Here is a 5139-nt window from a genome sequence, read left to right as displayed (position 1 = left end):
TCAACCAAACATTAGAACGGGCAAGATGTGTAATCTAAGCAACTTTGATCCTGGTATGATTGTTGATGCCACACATGGTGATTCCAGCATCTCAGAAACAGCTGCCTTCCTGGGGTTTTTACGCACTACAGTCTCTAGAGTTTACAGAGAATGGTGCGATAAACAAAACACATTCAGTGAGCGGCAGTTCTGTGGACAAAAACACCTTGTTAATGAGAGAGGTCAGAGGAGAATGTCCAGACTCATTCAAGCTAACAGAAAGGCCACAAATGCTCAAATAACAGCTGTTTAAAACAGTGGTGTGCAGAAGGGCATCTCTTAACGTACAACACCATGAATAATTCAGGCTGTTGTGGAGGCAAAAGGGGGTCCTACCCAGGACTAGATAGGTGTACCTAATAAAGTGGCCGGTGAGTGTACAGTAATGTCAAATCTGAAAACATGGTCTGGAAAAGTGGTACATGGGACAATAGAAACTGTGTCTGATAAAGAATGATGATTAAATATTACATCCATAGATAATGTAGTCCAATTGGTTGGTTCCACGGTAATTGGTGTCAATGGATCTCGTTATCCTGAAACTTTCATGATCTAAACATGGAATATTGTTTGTCAGTTTCCATAAAATTATGCATTAAGAGTAACGCAACAGTTACCATCATTTTGAGCAGTTGTGTCAATTGATAGATGGATCATTGTAATGAAATGAATAGACAGTCATCTCAGATGTAATGCGTGAATAGACAGTCATCTCAGATGTAATGTGTGAATAGACAGTCATCTCAGATGTAATGTGTGAATAGACAGTCATCTCAGATGTAATGTGTGAATAGACAGTCATCTCAGATGTAATGTGTGAATAGACAGTCATCTCAGATGTAATGTGTGAATAGACAGTCATCTCAGATGTAATGTGTGAATAGACAGTCATCTCAGATGTAATGTGTGAATAGACAGTCATCTCAGATGTAATGTGTGAATAGACAGTCATCTCAGATGTAATGTGTGAATAGACAGTCATCTCAGATGTGATGTGTGAATAGACAGTCATCTCAGATGTAATGTGTGAATAGACAGTCATCTCAGATGTAATGTGTGAATAGACAGTCATCTCAGATGTAATGTGTGAATAGACAGTCATCTCAGATGTAATGTGTGAATAGACAGTCATCTCAGATGTAATGTGTGAATAGACAGTCATCTCAGATGTAATGAAATGAATAAACAGTCATCTCAGATGTAATGTGTGAATAGACAGTCATCTCAGATGTAATGTGTGAATAGACAGTCATCTCAGATGTAATGAAATGAATAAACAGTCATCTCAGATGTAATGTGTGAATAGACAGTCATCTCAGATGTAATGAAATGAATAAACAGTCATCTCAGATGTAATGCGTGAATTTCATTTTGAAATGGTAATACTTTGATGTTCAGTTGTGTCACTTTGAACAGGTGATTTTAGTTCAATGAACAAAGTATTTTATCTTTATGTGTATTGTATCCAAGCAATTGGAAAAAGTGTTAAGAGCTTTGAAAAATTAGCATTTTGATCATTGGTTGTGAGTTTTGTGTCTATAGAGTTTTGAAAAATGACATCAAGGTTCTGAAATTAGTGCCAAAGTGATTGTAAAAAGCTGTAAGAACTGTATAGAGTTCATAATTTCATTTCAGTTCAATGTTTCAATGAATCTCTCTGCACTGTTTTGAGCCCATCTGTACGATTGGTTTATGTTGTAGAGTTTATTGGTGTCACGTTTTGGACCTTAATTCTTTTATTATGTCTTTGTTTTAGTATGGTCAGGGCGTGAGTTGGGTGGGTTGTCTATGTTCCTTTTTCAAAGTTTTGGGATTTCTGTGTTTGGCCTGGTATGGTTCTCAATCAGAGGCAGCTGTTTATCGTTGTCCCTGATTGAGAACCATACTTAGGTAGCCTGGTTTGACTTTTGAGTTGTGGGTGATTATTTTCCGTGTTAGTGTTTGTTACCACACGGGACCGTTTCGTTTGTTTCACTTTGTTATTTAGTATTTTTGTAGTATTCAGTTTGTCTTATTAAAATGGACACTTACAACGCTGCAAATTGGTCCGACCTCTCTTACTCCTCAGAGGAAGACGACGAACGTTTCAGAATCCCCCACCACCAAAGGACCAAGCAGCGTGGTAACAGTCAGCAACAGCAGAGCTGGAGGCAGCGAAAGCTGAGAGGCGGCGGTATGAGGAGGCAGCATGGCAGCGCGGCTGGAAGCCCGAAAAATGTCTTGGGTGGGGGCACACGGGTAGTGTGGCGAAGTCAGGTAGGAGACCTGCGCCAACTCCCCGTGCTTACCGTGGAGAGAGAGGGACCGGGCAGGCACCGTGTTATGCTGTGAGACACACGGTGTCCCCGGTGCGCAGGCATAGCCCGGTGCGATACATAGCAGCGCCTCGTATCGGCCGGGCTAGAGTGGGCATCGAGCCAGGTGCCATGAAGCCGGCTCAGCGCATCTGGTCTCCAGTGCGTCTCTTCGGGCCGGGGTACATGGCACCAGCCTTGCGCATGGTGTCCCCGGTTCGCCAGCATAGCCCAGTGCGGACTATTCCACCTCACCGCACTGGCCTGGCTACGGGGAGCATTCAACCAGGTAAGGTTGGGCAGGCTCGGTGCTCGAGAGCTGCCAGAGTCGCCCGTCTGTCCTGAGCTGCCAGAGCCGGCCGTCTGTCCTGAGCTGCCAGAGTCGCCCGTCTGTCCTGATCTGCCAGAGTCGCCCGTCTGTCCTGATCTGCCAGAGTCGCCCGTCTGTCCTGAGCTGCCAGAGTCGCTCGTCTGTCCTGAGCTGCCAGAGTCGCCCGACAGTCAGGAGCTGCCAGAGCCGCCGGTCAGTCAGGAGCTGCCAGAGCCGCCCGACAGTCAGGAGCTGCCAGAGCCGCCGGTCAGTCAGGAGCTGCCAGAGCCGCCGGTCAGTCAGGAGCTGCCAGAGCCGCCAGTCAGTCAGGAGCTGCCAGAGCCGCCAGTCAGCCAGGAGCTGCCAGAGCCGTCCGTCAGCCAGGGGCTGCCAGAATCGCCTGTCACGCCGGCGCTGCCAGAATCGCCTGTCACTCCGGAGCTGCCGGAATCTCCCGCCTGTCCGGTGCTGCTGGAATCTCCCGCCTGTCCGGTGCTGCTGGAATCTCCCGCCTGTCCGGTGCTGCCGGGATCTCCCGTCCATTCGGGACCCGTGGCTTGGGTCCCCAGTCTGAGGTCGGCGGCGAGGGTTGCCACGTTAATTCACACACACACACACACACACACACACACACACACACACACACACACACACACACACACACAATTGCATATAATTATTATAATACCAGTGCCAATAAAATAAAGAATAGCTGTAAACAAATGAATAAGAATGGAAGAAGATTGCACAAAAAAAGTACGGTACAATGCAATGTAATAGGCAAACCCACGTGCGTGTGTGTGTGTGTGTGAATTAAAAGGTCTGTCTAGTCCAGTAGTCTGCATATTAGAAGCAGTAGTTGGCACATCTCTCCAATTGTTCTAGGTTTCTTTTGCCAGCATATGTAGGTTGATGATCTGAATGATACATGGTGTGGACTGCATCATGTGGCGCACTTCTCTGCCCGGCCCTAGAGTAGTGGTCAGTGGTGTGTTGTGATGGGCTGGATCTAGGAGAGCTGTGCTGTGATGGGCCGGGTCTAGTAGAGCTGTGTTATGATGGGACGGGTCTACTAGAGCTGTGTTGTGATGGGCCTGGTCTAGGAGAGCTGTGTTGTGATGGGCCTGGTCTAGGAGAGCTGTGTTGTGATGGGCCTGGTCTAGGAGAGCTGTGTTGTGATGGGCCTGGTCTAGTAGAGCTGTGCTGTAATAAGCTGTGTCTTCTCTCCTGGGGATGGTGGGGGTACTGTTGTTTCAGAAAGTGGAGTGGGGGGCCTCTGCTGCTGGGGTGATGGGTGTGTGAGTCCCTGCCAAGTGTTGCATCCTGTCACGGCTGACGAAAGGAGAGGACCAAGGTGCAGCGTGGTGAGCGTACATTTTCTTTATTAATCCAAAATGACGCCAAACAAAACAATAAACACTATAAAAACCAAACCGTGACGCTCAAAGGCTATGTGCCCTAAACAAAGTAAACTTCCCACAAACACAGGTGGGAAAAAGGGTACCTAAGTATGGTTCCCGATCAGAGACAATGATAGACAGCTGTCCCTGATTGAGAACCATACCCGGCCAAAACATAGAGATAGAAAATAATAGAAACACAAAACATAGAATGCCTACCCCAACTCACCAAACCAAAATAGAGACATAAAAAGGATCTCCAAGGTCAGGGAGTGACACATCTTTTAGGTCCTTGACAAAGGTTCTGATACTGTCCTGATCAAGATGTACATGATCGTATGTGTTCACATGTCAGAGTGGGATGGTGAGCCGTTCTGACGTTGAGCAGTGAGGCACAGTCCACAGGAATATGTTGATTTATTTTGTCGATCAACTGTCCTGGGAAGTCTTTTCTTGTTAGAGGGTGGACACAACTATGTTGGTTGTTGGGAACACAGCCTGTGCCCGTTCTGCCACTCTTCTCACTGCCTCAGATACATTTCCACCTTTGGAATGAAGGTCGTTTGTGCCAGTGTGGATGATGATGTTGTCAGGGGTGTCAATCCTGGTCTGAATGAGTAGCTGCATTGCACTGTCAGTTGTAGGACACCTTAACTTATACATCTGGTGTCTAGGGAATCATCTTTCCTGGACTAAGAACTTCCCATTTGAATCAATAAGGATTGCAGTTGTTGGGTGATTGTCTGGGCTGGAGCAGACTGGGAGGCTGGTATTCTGACCTGGACTGGAGCAGACTGGGAGGCTGGTATTCTGACCTGGACCGGAGCAGACTGGGAGGCTGGTAGGTTGACTGGGCTGGAGCAGAATGGGAGGCTGGTAGGTTGACCTGGACTGGAGCAGACTGGGAGGCTGGTATTCTGACCTGGACTGGAGCAGACTGGGACGCTGGTAAATTGACCTGGGCTGGAGCAGACTGGGAGGCTGGTATTCTGACCTAGACTGGAGCAGACTGGGAGGCTGGTTGGCTGATATGGGCTGGAGCAGACTGGTAGGCTGATGCAGTGTAATCAGGCTGTGTGGTGGAAGCCATGCTGGT

This window comes from Oncorhynchus mykiss, chromosome 8 (assembly GCF_057628025.1).
Source record: "Oncorhynchus mykiss isolate SJ-2025 chromosome 8, ASM5762802v1, whole genome shotgun sequence".
Lineage (NCBI taxonomy): Eukaryota > Metazoa > Chordata > Actinopteri > Salmoniformes > Salmonidae > Oncorhynchus > Oncorhynchus mykiss.
Note: the sequence above shows the minus strand (reverse complement) of the source record.